Here is a 20330-nt window from a genome sequence, read left to right as displayed (position 1 = left end):
CCAACCCCATACATAGCAAGGAAACAATCAAAGATGGCTAGGGTCTACAGACTGGATGGTAGTTGGACCAAAGCTGGTTTTATGAAGTACCCAGCCATGTTGGGGAGATGCACATAGCAAGGAGCTGTGGGAAGCCTCTCAAAAATGTGGGCCACCCCTCGGAGCTGATGGGGGCTTCCAGCCAGCAAGAAGCCAGGGCCCTCAGTTCTAGAACTTCAGAGAAATCTGTCAGCACCTTGACTGAGCCTGGAAGCAGAGTCTTCCCCAGTCAGGTTTCCAGATGAGAACATATCCTAGCTGACACCTGGATGGCAGCCTGGAGATTCTAAGCAGAGGACCCAGCTAAGCTGTGCCTAGACTCCTGGCCTGCAGAAACTATGAGATAATGTCATAAATATGTATTGGTGTTTTAAATTTTTATTTATTTATTTATTTATGGCTGCATTGGGTCTTCGTTGCTGCGTGTGGGCTTCCTCTAGTTGTGGCAAGCAGGGGCTACTCTCTGTTGCGGTGCACGGGCTTCTCATCGTGATGGCTTCTCTTGTTGCGGAGCACGGGCTCTAGGCACGAGGGCTTCAGTAGTTGTGGTTCGCGGGCTCTAGAACACAGGCTCAGTAGTTGTGGCGCACGGGCTTAACTGCTCCGCGGCATGTGGGACCTTCCCGAACCAGGGATCAAACCCATGTCCCCTACGCTGGCAGGCAGATTCTTAACCACTGCACCACCAGGGAAGTCCTAACTGTGTATTGTTTTAAGTTGATAAGTTTGTGGTCCTATTTTTACATAGCAAAGGAATACTAGTTGGAGACTTTCATTTCCATCACAGGCCATGGGTAAGGAAGGCCACACACCCTTTCCCCCATCTACCCTTGTCCCAGTATACGTATTCCCAGCTGAGCAGACACTGAGGACCATGGCGGCTTGGACCCAGCAACTGCGGGAGGAGATGAGAGGGGGCTCCTGTCTCCTCAAGTCCCCTGCCCCCGGGAGGCTGCACCACCTGTCATAGCCTCTCTAGACAAAAAGACAGCAGAATTATTCCTCACTGCGCAGGAAGAAGCCAGGGGCTGCCTGGAGATTAGCAGTAGGGCCAGACCAGGGCAGACAGTACATCTGTGACATCAGCTCATGCCCCTCCTCCAATGCAAAACTGACCAGGCCCCTCACTTGTAACTTTTCCGGACAAACTGGGGCTATGGAGTTGGAATCACGAAATGTAGAGAATCCGGAAATCAGCAGGAGGAGGTGAGGAATGAGGAGGCTGAGGGAGGAGTTTATTTTATTTCTGTAGAGATGAAGGGACCACTGAGATGCCCTTGGATGCTTTCTTCCCCCTGGCTCCTCCCAGCCTCCTCCTGCCCCTGGGATTTGCTAACTGTGATCCCACTCAGGGCCTCCACCCTTGCTGTTCCTGTAGCCTAGATCACAGGCTGGTCCCGTCTGTCTGCTCATAAAGAAAAAAAAAAGTCACTTCCTCCCTGACACTCTCTAACACAGGTACCCACCCGCTGCACCCCTCCAAGATATCTCTATTACCATGTTTTTATTTTCTTCACAATACTACCATCGGAAGTTGCTATTTATCCTTTTCTTCGTTATTTGTCCCACTAGAATGCAAACTCAAGCCTCGTCTGTCTCATTCATGGTTGTTTCCCTGAGTACCCAGCACAGTGCAAGCCTCCAAGAACTTTTTGTGGAATGAATGAGTTCTTAGTCAACGCAGTCACCATTCTAGGTGGTTCTGTGTCACAGTGATGCTTGTAGGGCTGCTTCTCAGCCCTGCCTGCTGGCTTTGGGGTAATTTCACAGGCTCTGAGCCTAACTGTTGGGCTTTGAAGCCCTGGTCTGCCTCTTCCTGTGTGACCTTGGAAAAGTAACTTAACCTCTCTAAACCTTCATTTCTTCATCTGTAAAACACAATCATAATAAAACTACCTACCTTGTAGGTTACTATGAGAATTAAAGGAGATTAGCACAAAGAGCCTGGCACAGAACAAACAATAAATCTGAGCTTTTCCAACCTCAAATCAACAGCACACCAACTTGTAACAACAGATGACACTTTCTTGTCCTGCTGGCTACCCTCTCTCTTGGCTTTATCTTTTGCTTTATGTTCACCCTACTTTTATTTCTCCTTTGTCCTGCTGTTCTGCCCTATCTATTTAGAAACATTTTTATTGTGATTTAGAATATATAAGACAAGGGCATAAAGCCGAACTATGCCATTTAACAAATAATTAACAGTCTCATGATCTTTTTGTGTTCAGCTTTATCTGTAGGGATGAGCTTTTTCATTCTTGATATTGGCTGTCAGTTTGATGTTGGATTTTTTTTTTTTCTTGATCAGTATCAACAGAGGTTTGTCATTTTTACTGGTCTTTTCAAGGACCAATTTCTAGATTTGCTTATCCTCTCTCTCATGTATATATTTTCCCTACATCCTTTTTAATCAAAGCATAATTTACACATAATAAAGTGCACAGACTTTAAGGATACTGTTCTCTGATTTTTAATGATTGTATTTACACTGTATAACCACATCTGAGTCAATATATAGAAACATTTATCACCCCAGAAAATTCCCTCTTGCCTCTAGTTAATTCCCCACCCTCCCCAGAGGCAACAACTGTTTTGATTTCTATCTCCATAGATTCGTTTTGCCTGTTCTAAAAATTCATATAAATGAAATTTCTTTTGCTCAATAAATTGGTTTTCAAAAAATAATTTCAAATTTAAAGAAAAGTTCCAAGAATAGTAAAAGAACTCCATATCCTTCCTTCTCACCCAGATTCCCCAACTGCTAACATTTCATCTGCTCACTCCCTTAATCTTTCTAGTTTTATATATAATCCATTATCATTTGTCTCTTTTCTGTGTCATTTGAGAACAAACTTCAGACAAAAATGCCCCATTAAAGTGAGAGTGGCATGGACATATACACACTACCAAATGTAAAACTGATAGCTAGTGGGAAGCAGCCGCATAGCACAGGGAGATCAGCTCGGTGCTTTGTGACCACCTAGAGGGGTGGGATAGGGAGGGTGGGAGGGAGATGCAAGAGGGAGGAGATATGGGGACATATGTATATGTATAACTGATTCACTTTGTTATACAGCAGAAATTAACACACCATTGTAAGGCAATTATACTCCAATAAAGATGTTAAAAAAAAAAAAGTCCCTTTACACCTAAGTACTCCAGTGTGAACATCCCCCAAAACAAGAGCCCTCGCCCCCAGGCTCCAGGTATGAACACGAGGATGTGGGGACAAAGTTGGGGGAGGGGGCCACCTGGCATCTGTCACACCAACCAGAGCTTGGAGTTCATGAATAAATATAATTGCCCTCACCGTCCATGATGTGCTTTTTTTTTTATTACTTGGGATTTATTTTGGGTTGGAGAATGACCTCTTTCCCCTGTGTATACAGTCTTGATTATTGACAATAGTCAGTGAGGCGTCCTGCTCTTCTCCAGCCAAGGCTGTCCCGATACCACAGCTGGACAACTGAACACACCCTCTCCAGGGACTTTGAACCTGGACAGAGTGATGCAAGGGATGGAAAACTGCATCGTTGGTACAGGGGTGAGCATACTGACTATATTATCTCTTTGGGGGAGTCAGGGCATGTCAGTAACTCACACACCTCTACAGGGGGTTGCAAGGAAATGCATAGGGGGCTCTCTATGTAAACAGAGGCTTCAGGTCAGAGCTGAATTAGAACAAAAGAGCCCAAATTGGGCTGGGTGGGGGATGGGGGGGCGGGGAGGGGGGAATGGCAGGCAGAGGGGCAAGACCTTAGGGGCAGCAAGGCCTGCAGGGTGACCTATATCAACAGTTCTCAAACTTGAGCATGCCTCAGAATTCCCCAGAGGGCTTGTTAAAAACACAGAGGGCTGGGCCCACCCCCAGGGTATCTGTCATTGGGACCGGGCGTTGGTCCAGCCCAGTGCCCTCTAATTGTGAGCAGCAGCGACATCTTGTGGTGAGGAGGGGAACGAACCTTGCGTTCCCTGAGAACCTCAGCCCCGGCGGTGCCCTTGGGTCCAGGACGGTAAGGGCCTGGGCAGCACAGCCCAGATAGAAGCCAGTAGGCCCAGATAGAAGCCAGTAGGCCCAGTCCTTGCCCCAGAGTGTGCGGGCACCTGAATGCCTCATTTTACTCTAGAGACGGGGAAACCTACTCTTGTTTCCTGGAACTTTCAGCTTCATTTCAGAATACTTCCATCTTGATCTTTGTAAATAACTTTTTTCCCTGGTCTTTTCACCCCCAAAAGGCCAAGGCCTGTGAACCAACACCTTGAAGTCTCAGCCACACATGGGGCGGTTCCCGAGTCAGGAGACTGACTTTCGGAACGAAGTTCCTCACTGAACAATTGCTTTCAGCCCAAAAGAGCATTGGACGACCTGAGCTATTATTATCCCTGGTAGTTTGACATCAATCTTTGGCAGGATTTTCTAACTGATTAAGGTTGTAGTAATGATGTGTGAGTGGGTGGAGAAGGGAGCCTGTAGGCCTGGGCAGTGCCAACCTCTGTTTCTTCTGCTCATGTAGGTGGTAACCTGGTAGACTGGGGCGTCAGAATTTCTGGAGTTGGGCAGACGCTGGGGAAGTGAAGCAATGCTGGGCTTGTGTCTGAAAGAGCTGGGTTTGATTCCCGGCTCTGCCTCTGCGCTGTGAATCCTGGAGCACTTCACCTCTGACCAGCTGAGTTTGTTCATCCGGAAAATGAGGGGCATGACATCAGTCGCTCATGCGAAAGTGACCTTTGTGGCACTGGATGGACTCTGGGTAAGAGAAGGTCAGCGTGTGTCATCTGGAGGTGGTGTGAGGGGTCCAGGAAGGGAAAGAAGTGAATGGTTCCATCCTCCACGCCCACCCCCATGCCCCCACCAGGCCCAGGCAGGCACCTCTGACCTCCAGCCTGGCCTGGGCCTCGGCTTCCCAGGCAGAAGGAGCAGTTGGATGAGCCTCAGAGCTGCCTCCCCGTCTGCGTCCTGTGGAACTTTCGCTTCGTGACAGGAGGAGAAATTAATCATTAACTGCCAGGTTAACAGGGCAGCCGGGGCGTGGAGGCTGTGAGGTGCTGCCCCCAGTCTGGGTGGCCCCGGAGGGAAGAGGGGCACAGGCCGCACGCACAGCTCCCCACTCTGCGCTGTGCTGGCTGGGGCGCCGGGTGCTGAGTCCCTGTGGCTTCACCAGCTCCCCCCAGTCTGACCTCCCCCTGACTGGCTCACTCAGCTCAGTCCGCCAGCAGCCTTTGCACCCCTCACGCCCACCTGCCTCCCTGGGGCTCCTTGGCGCCCTGGCTGCAGAGCCTGGGGGGTGTGAGGGGTGAGAGTGAGGGAGGAGGGGTGCCTTCCCCCAAACCATAGCCCTCCCAGCTGAGAGGACTGGGCCACCTCTGCCTCAGCCCCCAACACCCCCTCCCTGCCCTGGACTTGCTATTTTAGAAAGTGAGGGAGCGGAGGTCAGGAGGTGGGGAAAGTCAGCCTCTTGCCCAACCCTGTCCTGTGGAACTTTCTGAGACGCTGGAAATGTCCCATATCTGCAGGTCCAGTACAGTAGCTAGGGAGCACTCCAAATGCTTAACCTGTGCAACTGGGAATTTTTTTTATTTCGTCTCATTTTTATGAACTTAAATTTATTTATTTGGCTGAGCCACCTGCTTGCAGGATCTTAGTCCCCTGACGCCTGGCAGTGGAAGTGCTGAGTCCTAACCACTGGGCCGCCAGAGAATTCCCTGAACTTACATTTAAATAGCTGCATGTGGCCAGTAGCTCCAGGCATGCCCCATCACTCCTCCATCAGCCCCTCCCCCAAAAAAAATTGTTCTGGAAAAGGTCAGTTAAATTAATGACGACAAGAAGCATGTAACTGGGACTTCCCTGGTGGCACAGTGGTTAAGAATCCACCTGCCAATGCAGGGACATGGGTTCGAGCCCTGGTCCGGGAAGATCCCACATGCTGCGGAGCAACTAAGCCCGTGCACCGCAACTACTGAACCTGCGTGCTGCAACTACTGAAGCCCACGCACCTAGAGCCCCTGCTCCGCAACAAGAGAAGACAACGCACAGCCACAACTAGAGAAGAGTAGCCCCTGCTCACCACAACTAGAGGAAAGCCCGTGCACAGCAATGAAGACCCAACCCAGCCAAAAAAAAAAAAAAAAAAGCATGTAACTAACACAATGTAAAACATCATTACCCTTCTTCCACGGGGTTGGGAGCTCATGCCAAAGGAACAGCTGCCCAGGGACTGGTAGTAGGGTTTGAGGGGCAGGACGCTCTGCCAGCACCTCCAGGCTGTCTTCTGTGAAGGCCACTCCCGAGGTTAAAGCCTTCTTGGGTGCCAGGAGATCTGTAAGACCACCAGTGGAGATGCTCCAGAATTCCAGGGCCTCCCACCTCCAAATCCCAGGGAATTCTCCTTTCTTGAATTGCCCAGTCATGAGGTTGAGGAGGTCACTTAACATTTAATCTGGCACCTACCTGCCAGCAGGTAAGGGGTCACTGCTCCAGCCAAGTTTCACTTTAACTGCAGTGGAGGCTCTGAAGCGACTGCACCGGGCAGGCTGACCCCAGGTGCTGTCTGCACTGAGTGGAGTGGAGTGAAATGGGAGAGGCCCGCAGGAGGCTGTGGTCCCGGGGATGAGGCCACAACAGAAACCAGAGAGAGCAGCCCAAACGGACTGTCCCCACAGCCCAGAGCCTGTCGGGTGCAAATCTGCCCACATAATCCCCATACCTTCCTCCAGTGTGACCCTCTGAACCCCAAGGGATAGCTGAGAGTGTACAAGTGGGTGCAAGGGACAGACAGTGGGCATTAGTGCAAAACTGGGGTTGTGGGTGCTGAGGGGACAGAGCTCTGACCCTTGCTGGTCACTGCAAACCTATGTGATGACATAATTTCTCTGTCTCAGTTTCCCCAGCTGTAAATGTCACTAATCATAACCATCTGGGTTGCTTCCAAGGGCTGCTCTAGGGTTTAAATCAGATAACAGGTGTCATTCATTAATCTATTCATTCACTAAGTGTTTATTAAGGACTTGCCTGGAATATGGCAATCTATCTTCTCAGTGGCAGCAGAAAGATCCAGAGCGCCTGCCTACAGCATTGTAAACACCAAAGCCGGGCCATCGTGCACACAGGCTCAGCGCGAGCCTTCCTCAACCTGTGTGAGACAAGGCCTGCTTAGCGAAGAGGAGGAGGGATGAAACTGGAGGGAGCAGGGAGGGGTGTCTGCAGGGGTGGAGGGAGGCAGAGGAAGGGGGATGGGAGGACGCTGCGAGCTCACCAATCCCAGCAGAGCAGCCCAGTTGCTCCCGGCAGGTCCTGGGGAATAGTTGAGCTGGGTGTGACCTGAGAGCCCACGTCTGCCCAGCACGTGCACGGGCCTCTCAGCCCTGTCTTCTCTGGTCCTTGCCTCCATCTCCACTCTCTTCCTCAGCCCCAGCCTCACTGTCACTTTCTCCCCTACCTGCCCCTCCCAGCCTCAGTGAGGTGGGTTTGGAAATGGAGAAGCCTGCGGGAAACCCACCTAAAGGGCCCCAGCAAGAACCAGCCTGACTCCACATTTCCAGCCCAGGCTTCCTGGGGCCTCTCCCTCTGGCAGAGACTCCACCACGAGTGCCTGGACCAGCCTTGCCTGATGGTTGGTTCTTGCATGAGGCGCTGGGCCGGTGGGGTCCTCTCATAAGAGGCAGGTGCTAGGCCGGGACTCCTGGGCTCAGTGGGTGGTGGACCAGGCTATGTGGTCAAAATGGGCTGGGACCAGGAAGGCAGAGGTAATGGGATGGTCAGGGGAGTCCAGCCTCATCTCTGGTACTAGGTGGTTAGCAGGTCTCCTCTGACAGAGGCTGGCACATCAGCCTGATGCCCCAGAGCCCAGACTCAACCTGTCTTGTTACATTTCTCCCATCAGGCTGGGAACTTCCCAAACACACAGCCATGTTCCTTCTTCATCTCACACCTCCCACGTGAAAAGTTTATCCCTTAGAGTTCGATCAGCACTCACTGAGCACCTGCCAGCCTGCAGGCCAGGCCTGCTGGGAGGGGAGCAAGGCATCGGGTGCCCCCTGGCATCCTGAGCAGCTGGCCGAGCCACTCTGGGCCCCAGTCGTACCAGTTGTCAAGCGCGGCCTCCTGGGCACACAGTGTTGGGAGAACCTCATGGGCAATCTTCCATGCAGTTCTCCAGACATCACTGCCTACCCCCCCATCACCTTCTGGGACATACGTGGACCCAGAGTCCCTCTCTCTGGATGTTCAGATAAGCCTGTTGGCATAGATGGAAAGTGATGGTGGTCCTGCAGCTGATGTGGGACCTAGAAAAGTCCTGCTGCCCAACGCTTCCCTCTGCCTGCTCCCCAGATGGTTCCAGCCAGAGGTCAGCCAGTCAGCTCTGGGGGTTGAGCACCTACTGTGTGCAGAGCTACTGTGTGCTCAGTGCGTGGTGGTCACCTTTCGTGTTGCTGCCCATCATCCCTTCCCCCTTATTCTGGCAAAAGCCTTCCAATTCTGAACCACCCCCCTGTAGTCTGTAGGATTCCTGTAAGTCCCATTGCCAGGAGGGAGCGTGTGGTCCACGCCTGGCTAGTAAGAGATTTCACCACACCCTCACCTGGCCACAGCAACTGGTGCAGAGATCAGCATCGAAACGTTTGCTGGAGCTAGTGCGGGAAAAACTCTCTCTGCTGGTAGGACATGTGAACCGGGGACGGCTGGTGAGGATCTGGCCACCGTGCAAGGAGAGCGAAGGAACAAGAAAGACCAATTCCCAAGGACATACCCTGAGATCCTAAAGTGACCTGGAACCTGGAACTGTCAAGCATCTACATTTCCTTTTTAACTTAAGTTAACTCAAGTTGGATTTTCTGTCACTTGGAACTAAAAGAGAGGAGGGTGCAGGGAGAAATAGAGGAAGTGAAGTGGTTTCTACCTTCAGAAAGGCCCCAGGCTGAGAGGAAATATGGTTTCCTTTCTAGGGTCTCTGAACACATGATCTTTCATTTTGAAACCTGTGTGTGTGTGTGTGTGTGTGTGTGTGTGTGTGTGTGTGTGTGTGTGAAATATACATTCAGATAAGTTCTTATACTTTTAATTTCTCTACCAAGTAATACATATTCATAATGAAAAATATACCAAAAAAAAGAAAAGGAAGGAAGGTCAGTTGTAGGCCACTGTTATTTTTTCTAAGTGTTTAAAAATGACAGTAGCTTTGGGTACTGTGGTCCAGCGGTTAAGACTCCCTGCTTCCACTTCAGGGAGCATGGGATCGATCCTCGGTTGGGGAGCTAAGATCCCGCAGGCTGCAGTGCAGCCAAAAAAAAAAAAATGACGGTAGGGTCATATGGTACATATCACTTTAGTCTATTTTTCTCCCCACCTACCAGAACATGGTGATCTTTAGGAACACAGAAAGGAAAACATTAGAAGATAAGTTTCACGGCGCAACCGAATTCACATGCATCTCACCACCTAGCCTCCCACGTTGTTGCAGGAAGAGGCACAGGAGACCCTCTCTGGACAAAAAGTGGTGATTTTTCTCCACTGTGTCACCTTCAGAGGAAGTCTTAAAAACAGAATATTCATTAACTCACTCATTCAAAGAGTAAATATTTCAGTGCCTCCCATGTGCCAGGCACTGAAATATTTACGTGTTCAGGGTATGATGAGCAAAACCAGATATGGTCTCTCCTCTCATGGAGCTTACAAGATGGTGAGGAAAAGTCATTCATCAAATACTAACCAAACAAATGTAACACATGAGCTGGGACAGCTGCTCTAAGAGCATCACAGAGGAGGATTGACCCCCTCAGGAAGGCTTTCCTGAGGAAGTGGGGTTTGGACTGGGATCAAAGGGATGAAATGTGTCAGCCAGGCCACGGGAGGGAAGTGAGCATCTCCTTCAGAGGAGCATCACGGGGAGGGTGCTGTAGCTGGAGAGAGTGTGGTGAATGTGTGTGAAGGTCAATGTGGCTGGAGTGGAGGAAGGGAGAGCGTGTGTCATGTGACAACAGAGCCGGTAGCAGAGAGAAGTAGGAGCCAGAGGATGTGGGACCCTGGAAATAACATTAATACGTTTTGTCTTTATCCTAAGTACCAAGGGAAGCTACTGAAGTCTCCCCTAGCAGGTGTGTGTGACAGGAGTAGGTCTGTGTTCCGTTAATGTCATGTGACTGCATTGTGAGGAATGGATTGGGTAGGTCCAAAATGGGCTCAGGGGTAGCAGGTAGATGGCTGTTGCAGTAGTTGAGATGTGAAAGGTCAGGGTACCTTGCACTAAGGTAATGACACAGGGAGTGGGAAAAGAGGGGAGACTGGAGAAGTATTTAGGAAATAAAATCAGCAGAACTTGGTAACTGGATATGGAGGGTGAGAGAGAGTGTGCGTGTCAAGGGAGAGTCCTGGGTTTCTTCCTGGCTGGCTCAGCTGGGCGGGTGGGGCTACCAGCCAGCAAACCAGGAGACGCTGTAAGAGAACCAGGCTGGGAAGAAGATTAAGTGCTCCGTCTTAGTCACCTTGAGTCGGAGGAACCTTTGACACATCCCAAAAGAGATGTCAAGTAGGCAGCTGGATATCTCAGTCAGGAGCTCGGAGATAATATGTGTGAGTCATTTGCAAACCGTGTGCACCGACCCTCAAAACAACCAGCTGGGGTGGGTTCTCATCCCACTCACTGTGCTTCAGGGATCAAATCACTGACTCCTCTGGGACCCAGTGTCCTCAAGTATTCGGTAACCTGAACCTGTGAGCATATGGGGATGATGCATTGCCCAGACGTCCCGGAATCCCCCCACCAAAACCAGAGAAAGAAGTTTCCCAATTTGGGGAGTGTTCCTGGCTCTGTTAGATTGGCCGTTGGGATGTTCTTGTTGTGACCCTGGCTGTCCCTTCCCTGGTCAGATCATAGACCATCCTAAGCACCTCAGATTCCTATTCTTGGAATAGGAAACCCCTGGCCCCTCATCCTTGTTAGAATGGAAGAGTGAATTGGATGAGCTGCCTTGGCCCATGGTGAGGCAGAGTCTCTGAGGAACTTTAAGGTCAAAGGGTGTAAACTGTGAACAAGAATGATTCTTACCACAGACCATCCAGGGCACTTCCCCCAAGATTTTGTTTTCCTTCCTTGCCCCCGAACTGCTCTTGTCTGAACTTTCTTCTCTCTGTACTCTTCCCAAAAATGTGTTTCTGGGTCTCCATGCTGTTTGCTTATTTCACAAACAACCCAGTTCTTGATGATGTCCCAGGTTCTGAGGACCTTGCTTGGCCAGAGTAGCCCATGGAATAATGCCTTCCTGGAAGGGTGTCACTCTTTGACACCCAACCCCCTCTCCTGGGTCCTGGACAAGGGCTAAGAATAAGTCAGGGCTCATTATTAATGTCTATTATATGCTCAGACACTGGAGAGATAAAATGAACAAAACCCAATTCTGGCCCTGGAGAAACCTCCCTCCCAATGGTTTTGAAGTGTGATCTGGGCTGTTTTTCCCTAAATTCTTTACCAGCCTTTTCACCATATTAAAGTCTCCCTTCCATTCACTCACTTAGCTTTTGAGTTTGTCCCCCCAAATCACTGATACACCGGTTATCATTTATGAAGGCTTATTATGTACTAATCTTTGTGCCAAGCTCTTCACATCCCTTTATTTCATTTAATCTTCAAAACAACCTGTGAAGTAGGTTCTGTGTCTCCTACTTTTCCCTCGATGGCCTGAAAGAGGTGAAGTTGCTTTTCTGAGTTCAAACAGCTGGGGTTCAAACCCAGGTCAAACCCAGGTGTGGTCTGACTTGACAGTGTCCCTCTCTCATTACTCGGCCACCTTTGTCTGGATGGCTGAGTGTTTCCCGCCTGAAAACTTGGTGTTAGCCATGGAGTGCCAGTTTAATTAGAATGGAGGCCCCAGGAGTGCAGGAACCTTGTCTAATTCAGCTCTCGTCCCCAAGCACCTAGAACAGTGCCCGGAAAAGATTTGTTGAATCAATTTGAATGAAGGAAACAGTTTGAAACCCCCTCTCCTCACCCACTATCACCAAACACAGCTTTGACGGCTATCAGCTGCAGTGTAAGTACATTAATGACATAATGAAAGTGAATCTCTAGTGGGGGGCGGGGCTCGGGTACCCTCCAGGTTAAAGGCCTAAAGCAGAAGCTGATGAAGCCATCAGTAACTGGATAGGTACTTGCACTTCTCAGGTATGTTTGAATGTCCACCTTTAGACCAAGGAGCCTAGCTCTGTGCCAACACTTGCATTTGCCAGTGACCTTTAATAAAGGTAAAAGTTTTCTTAGCAAACAATGAAGCAACACTTTTGAGAAGAAAAGAGTAAACTGAAGCAAAGGTCATTATTTTCTGAATTTGCTTTTCCGCTGAGAACTTTGGATATTGGCATGGCTCTATTCAAAGGCTCCCAGCCCTTCAGGTCAAAGCCCACTCTCCTTACTACACATGCATCTCATCCCTGTCTCCCCTCTGGCCCGCGTAATCCCTAGCGACTGTGTCAGACTTTCCCTCACCTCTGGGTCTTTGTCCTTGCTCTTCTCTCAGCTTGAATCTCCTTTCCCTTCCCCTTTGCCTGGCTGAATCTTATTCATCCTTCAAATTCTAGAAAGTCTTCCCGAACCCCCCACCCATACCCCCCAACCCCACCTCCCTGCACACACCATCTGGGGTCAGTGACTCTCTCTATGTCCCTATGACACCAGACACATAACACAGCAAGATATTCTTGTCCTTATCCCACATTCCACCTCCCCAGAACCACCCCCACTCTGTCCTAGTCTCCCCAGCAACAAGCATAGAGCCTGGCCCATGGTAGGTATTAGGAAATCACACTGTGGTCAACTGCTTAACCACCTTATCAAATAGTTGTATGTTAACGAAAAATTAATCAGTCAACCTAAAGAAATGGGAAAGAAATGGAAAGAGAAATGGAAAATTTTATTTGAGCCAAATTTGAGGAATATAACCTGGGAAGAGCATCTCAGAAAGCTCTGAGAAGTCTTCTACCTGTTAGAAGTCAAGGCATCGTGATGAAGATTTTTGAAACAGACAGCTGTACATCAAACGTATTATTGACCGTTTACGTAATCCAGATCTAAGCATCATCGTGGTGGGTCATGTGACCCCTTACAAGATCAAGAAGGAGCGCTCTCTTTTAAGGATTTGTCTTGTTGATGCTGGGAGAATATTGCTGTTTATGGTTGAGCAGGTATTTCTGCTGGTGGGGGAGGTTTGCTCCATGCATTATATAGATACACAATGCTCAGTGTAGGGGGGAGAGGAGGCCAAAGGGCAGAGAAGTTTTTTTGTTTAACTTTTTTTTGTCTTGCCATAAAATATGAACTTTATTTCACATGTAGAACCACTTATTTAGTACCTACTGTGTGCCAAGCCTCTAATGTGTGTCATTCATTCCTAAGCCTTACAACAATCTTGCAGAGTAGTTTTGGTCACTCCTCCTTTTAGAAGATGGAAGCTGGAGCTCAGAGAGGTTCCGTAACTTGTCAAAGGACACCTACTTAGAAAGAGGCAGAGTCTGGATGTGAGTTCAGGACTTTAGGACAATCTCTCATTCCTCCTAGCTCCCAGGCTTCAGGTTACCCAAATCTCTGTCATCTCCAAATTTCAAACTCTATAACACAAAAGATAATTTTCTTATCAGCTATGTGAGCTTAGATAAGTCCCTTGACCACCCCCCCCTTGGTCTCAGTTTTGTCAAGTGCAAGATGGGGGGGGGCACATGAACTCCAAGGTGCACTATGGCACAGAGGTGGTGTAATTGTGCAAATCAAGGGCGGGTGGAGCTTCACCTAAAGGCAAACAACACTGGGGCATAAACCTTGCTAGAATCTGCCTCTGTTTTCTAATCTGTGGACGTGCACAGGGCCTCAGGGAGTGTGTACAGATCCCATACAGACCTTCCAGCTCCCGGCAGCATGAACACAGCCTGTAAGCATTCCAGACCGCGTGTGCAAAGACCTCCTGAGTCTACCAGGCCTGTGGGTGTTTGCTTTCTGCCTCTGGGCATTGCCTCCTACTTCTTCTAGGCTGGCCTCCCCTCGGGAGAGATGAACTCCAGCCGTTCCCGAGGAGATGAATCGACAAGCCTGTCGTGCGTGGGCTGCTCTCACCAAGCTTGGCCAGGCCATTCCTGCTTTCTGGGCCCTACAGGGGCCTCACCCATGTGCCAAGCCTTCCCCAGCCCAACACGCTTCCTCTTGTTCCCCTCCATCCAGCTGTCCCACTGCCCCATCTGCTTCTCAGGTGGTGGAGCCGTGTCTGCAGGAGCATAAGGCAGATCCACTCCCCACCCAGAACAGAGGGAGTCTGTCAGCAGCACAGTGGAAGAGGCTGGAAGAGCAGTGGGAAAGTGCCCTGGAAAGGCAGCAGGGCTAAGGGGTCATAATTATATGTTCATGATAAAAAAAAAAAAATCACATAGATGGCAAGAGAGTGAGCAAAGAAAACTGAAAGACAGAAAGAAGAAGTGCAGAGGCGTAGGACCTCCACAGGCCAGGATGGGGCTGAATTCTCTCCAAGTTACCTAGAGTCCTGTCCTTGACCAATCAGAAGCCAGCTGGGGTTCAGGTACCCCAGAGCCACTCAGGAGCCCTATTCTTGTTTGATCATGAACCCAGCAGCCACTGTGAATGCGCGTGGGAGGGATACAGGGCCCTGTCCCTGATGGCCCCCTCCCTCCTGCCCTGAGGCCCCAAGATGAACAGAGACGAGTTGTGGCTGAAACAGGGCAAGGGGGGTGGGTGGTAGAGTGCAGGGTCTCTGGAAAAGAAAGGCGTTTGATGTCAAAGCCTGCTTTGCAGCAGGAAACACAACTTCACAAGGATTCAGGGGGAGGTACCTCATCTGGCTTCCTTCCTTCCGGCCCTGGTCTAGAAAACAGCCTGAAGCCAGAAAGCTCCTTGTCCCCACACACCCCGCATCCCTCTACCCCCATCCTCCCAACAGGGGGGCTCCCTTCCCCCACTCACCCTCCCCGACCCTACCACAGGGAGAGGGGTGGCTGGGTTCCATCCTCTGTTCAGATTCAGGACACAGGGTCCTCACCCCTGCAGTCCCTGCCCAGCCAGGGCTGTGGTGGAGGGGAGCCCAGCCCCCTTCTTGCCCACCAGGGCTCCTGGGCCCCAGCACCTTAGAGAAGGAGGGAGGGGAGATTGGGCCCGGGGGAATCTCCCTGGGCTGTACTCTAGACAGTACATGAAAAGCATGCAAATGTGGTGCAAAAATAGCATGCAAATCAACACACCTTCCACCAATTCATCCTTTCTGTTCCCCTCTTTCCCCAAGGGTCCCATCATCCTTTAGGCCGGGGAGGAAGAGGTTTTGTTATACTCCCCACCTAACAGCCTCAGGCACTTTTATTCTGCTTTCCTTTCCCTACAGCTAACCCCAGTCCTTCCTTATCTTCACCCCACCCCGCCAATGGCCTGCCTTCAGTAGTTTGAGAAACAGGGTGCTTGCCACAGACCTGGGCTGCAGAAGCTCCAGGAGGGGCCTCGTTGTGGGTTCAGACCCTAAAACAGGGATGGGGTGGAGCAGAGGAGGAGCCTCGCTGGGGAATCCACTCCTAGCTTCTGACCCCTAGGCACTTTGCCAAAGTCCAAAGACTCCAGACGGGTGCGGCAAGGGTGTGCTTTGCCTCTGGCCCTTTACCCAGGCCAGATCCCCTGTTATTATGATTACTGCTACTATTGCTACTTTATAGTTAGGAAAGAGTCCCTGGACCCCAGAGAGTGGGATTCAAGAAGCAGAGAGGAATTTGATTATGGTAATCGTTACACAATGTGTATATAGATTGTACAGAGATTGTATACCTTAACATAGATTGTACACCTTAAATATTTACAATGTTTAGCTGTCGAAAAAGAAAAAAGAAGGAGGAGGGGGAGGGGAAGGGTTGGATCTCATCCCTGAACTGAGATAATCAGCCAGGTTTAGAACTTAAGCATTTGGAGAGTTAAATGTAAAACAGTTGCCTCAGGCTACCTGGAGTATTTTCACAGATACAGGTTCTTTTAGAGAGCCGCCTGGGGCCCAGGCTGCCTTTAAGGGACAGAAATGGAGCTCTGTCCCCTGTTCTCAAACTGCCGGGCTGGGTGCCTCTGCCCCCATACTTGGTCCATCACTGACCCCAGCAGGGCAAGCTCAGCCTGGCCCTGCCTCTTGCTGGCCCCTCCACAGTTCAACTGGAAGGAAGGCTCTCACCTTCCCAAGCTTGGCCCAGACTCAGCCTGGGCCTGGCAACAGCTCTGGGGTAGGGAGGAAGCCCAAGGACCTGTTAGCTTGACCCGGCCCAGGACAGGAAAGGCTTCAGCCAGTTTCAAAGGCTCTGTAGCGAAGGGAAGGAAGCCACTTGGGGTGGGTTCCAAGAGCAGACCAAGGTCCTTCCCGAGGGGGGAATAAACGAGGATGCCAGGCATGGAGCCTTGGGAAAAGGGTCCCAGATCCCGCCTGTGGCTGAGCTATAGAGTCCAGAGGGAGCAGAGAAGAGGACTCAGATCTGCCCTTAAACTCAGCACTCATGAACAATTGAACTTGCAGCTCCTACACTAGCTATACCCTCATGGCCTGGCCTCCAGAGGTGGGAGACAAGTGGCTATAAGTGAGCCCACCTCGGGATATCATTCCCGTGACACCAAGTAGTACTGTATCCCCAAACCCCAAGGGGTGAAATTCTCTCCTCCATTCAAAGACTCTTATTTATTCAAATTGAAGTACAGTCGATTTACAATATTATATTAGCTTCAGGTGTACAACACAGCGATTCAACATTTTTATAGATCGTACTCCATTTAAAGTTATTAGCAAATATTGGCTATATTCCCTGTGCTGTACAATATATCCTGTAGCTTATTTTATACACAGTAGTTTGTACCTCTTAATCCCCTTCCTCCTCTTGCCCTTCCCCCCTTCCCTCTCCCCACTGGTAATCACTAGTTTGTTCCCTGTATCTGTGAGTCTGTTTCTGTTTTGTTATATTCACTCACTTGTTTCATTTTTGAGATTCCACATATGAGTGATAACATATAATATTTGTCTTTCTCTGCCCAACTTATTTCACTGAGCATAATACCCTCTAGGTCCAGTCATGTTGTTGCAAATGGCAAAATTTCATTCTTTTTTATGGCTGAGTAGTATTCCATTGTATACATATACCACATCTTCTTTATCCATTCATCTGTTGATGGACACTTAGGTCACTTCCATATCTTGGCTATTGTAAATAAATCTGCTATGAACATTGGGGTGCATGTGTCTTTTCAAATTAGTGTTTTCATTTTCTTCCAATATATACCCAGGAGTGGAATTGCTGGATCATATGGTAGTTCTATTTTTAATTTTTTGAGGAGTCTCTCCCCAGTAAGTTCACCAATTTACATTCCCACCAATGATGTACAAGGGTCCCCTTCTTTCCACATCCATGCCAACACTTGTTACTTGTGGTCATTTTGATGACGGCCATTCTGACAAGTGTAAGGTGACATCTCATTGTGGTTTTGATTTTTGCATTTTTCTCTGATGAATAGCAGTGTTAAGCATCTTTTCACGTGTCAGAGACTTTTAGAACAGTGACTCTGCAGCTTACCTTGGTGCCCACCCTTCAGTTTATGTCTCACTATAGTGCTTTCAGCTGCAGCCTAAGTCCCTTTTTCCTCATTGTTATCAGGAAAGAGAGTACTGAGTCTGAAAGGGATCTTGATAAAGTCAGGCAGGTGGTCTCCCCACCCCACACTGACCGCCTCCTGGGCCAACCCAGACAGGGCATCCCAGGGAAGTCTGCCTGCTCACACCTGAATTCTCACTTCCAGCGCATAAGCAACTCACGAGGCCCCGCCCTGAGCTTTGCTAATGTCACTATGTACTTCACCTGTTTACTCAGCAGAACATCCCTGGGAGGTATGTGCTCTGACAAGCCACATTTTACAGACAAGGGCATTAAGACTTGGAAAGCTCTGATACCTTGCTCAAGACCTCGTTGTTAGTAAAGGACGGAGCTGGGACTGGAATCCGGGTTTGACTGGTTCCTTAATGACCACTCGGCTCCCTTTTTCACTCATGCTCCCCACGTGCTCCTAGATCATGGTGGCAGAGGTGAGCTCACCAAGTAAGGACTTACACTGACCTTTTTATTTTTTTGACTGTGGGCACCATCACAGCCTCACAACATCACGTCATGTGAATGGCAACAACAGGGCAAGTGTCCCTGGAAGACACGTCTTAAAGTTAATTGGGGCAAAAACCCCTCTTCCATTCAGCCTTCCCCATCTTCCGTCTTTGTCTGGATACTGCTTCCTCTCCCAGGAGTCCAAGATTTTTAGTTCTTCAGCCTCTTCAGTGGGGGCAGCAGACATCATGGAATATCTCACCCATCTCTCCCCTCTCCCTTGGACCAGAGTGCTTGTCTCATCTTCTCGAAGCAGCTATTAATTCTGATAGAAAGGGAGGAAGTAAGCAGCTGAGTGGAGAATCGGGGACGAGGGAACAGGACCAGATTCTACCATGGTAGGTGGGTTTCCAGGCTTAACTTCATTCCAGAATAAATAGCACTACCCACCTTTCATTTGTGGGCAGATTGGAGATGTCACCCTTGACACTAGCACAACCCACTGGGGTCTCAGAAGCACCTGGACTGTCCCACAGGCCAACCCCACAGACCCCTACCCAGCCCACTGGCTACCCACAGCTCCCCAGCCCCAGGCCTCCTGGGTCCACGAGGAGTCCTTGATTCCCTGCTGAGAGCTTGACCAAGACATGGAGATTTTGGCTCCAAAACCCAATATTTCCAGTCCTACCTTCTGGGCAATGGCCAGGAAAGGTGAAGGGGGATAAGGTGTCATATTCCTGACGTTGAAAACTCTCCAATCTCATACACTGATGGTGGAAGTATAAATTGGTACAACCTGGAAAACTTTTTGACAAATATACTAAAGCTAAACATAAGCCTACCTTAGCAAGGTTATTTCCTGTATATAATCAATAGGAATTAGTGCTTATGTTCACCGAAAGACATGTGCAAGAGTGTTGTTCATTGTAGTTTTATTCATAATACCTCCAAACTGAAAGTAACCAAATGTCCCTCAATAGGAGAATGGATAAATGAATTGAATATACGCTGTATAGCAATGAAAAAGAATGAACTGCTACACACAGCAGCCAGACATAAAAGAGTGCTTATGATATGATTCCATTTCTGTGAAGGTCAAGAAGAGGCAAAATAAAATATACCAGCTACCTCTGCCTAGGGCAAGAGTATTTTCTGGGAGAGTGCATGAGAAAGCTTCTGGGGTACTGACAATGCTCTCCACGTTTATCTGGGTTGGGGTTTCACCAGTATACACATATGTTACATATGTAAAGATCCATCTGGCTGCACACTCAAGATCTGTAACTCTTGTTATGTAAGTTATGTCTACCCACCTACCCACCCCCCCGGCACCCCCAAAAAAAAGAAGGCAGTAAAAATATTAGATGATTTTGTTTTGATTTAGTTTGGGTTTTTTTGTTTTGTTTTGTATCTGATTAATTTCACTGCTGGGAAAAATCAGCTGGTTGGCTCAAGTCTAACCTAAATCCATCTTATTATAGATAAACACTATCTCATCATTTATGGCCCAGGTAGAGAATAACTGTTCCCCAATGTCTTGGCTAAGTCAGAGACTGGCTTCCTGTGAGTGAGTGAGTGAGTGTGTGTGTGTGTGTGTGTGTGTGTGTGTGGTGTCTTACGTTATGTTCAATTACACGATGAACCACCATAGGGCGGGGATGGTATGTGTGAAATTCCCTTTAATACTGCACCACCCACAGGGAGATTTATTTCAACAAAATTTATGGGTGCCTCCTATGCACTATTCTGGAGACTGGGGTATAGCAATAGAACTAACAAAAAACCCAGTTCTAGTGGTACCAATTAAGGCTTGTGGACAGTGATTATGGGGGGAGGAAAGATCTTGGGGGCCCTCACATCCTCCTCCTTTTCCAATGAAGAACAGGGAGCTGCCCCTCTGTGGGCTGGAAGGGAAGGTGGGATGTGCACCAAGAGATCTGTCACCCACAGTTGTTGCCAGTGTTTGCAAATGGCTAGAGGCGGTTTTAGCTGCGATGTAAGGTGGGTCATCTCCCCAGAGCAGGCAGGGACAGTCCCTATCATGTCAGGTCATTAAGGTGGCAAGCGTAATGGAAGGTTGATGAGCTGCAGAGCGGACAAATTTTGATGGATTCCTGGTCCTATCACCTCTTCTCCATGTCACTGTGGGCAGGTCACTTCATCCTCTGCACCTCCTCTTTCTCATCTGTAAAACGGGATGGTC

Source organism: Phocoena sinus, chromosome 1 (assembly GCF_008692025.1).
Source record: "Phocoena sinus isolate mPhoSin1 chromosome 1, mPhoSin1.pri, whole genome shotgun sequence".
NCBI classification, from domain to species: domain Eukaryota; kingdom Metazoa; phylum Chordata; class Mammalia; order Artiodactyla; family Phocoenidae; genus Phocoena; species Phocoena sinus.
The sequence above is the reverse complement of the archived record's forward strand: the minus strand, read 5'-3'. Positions refer to the sequence as shown.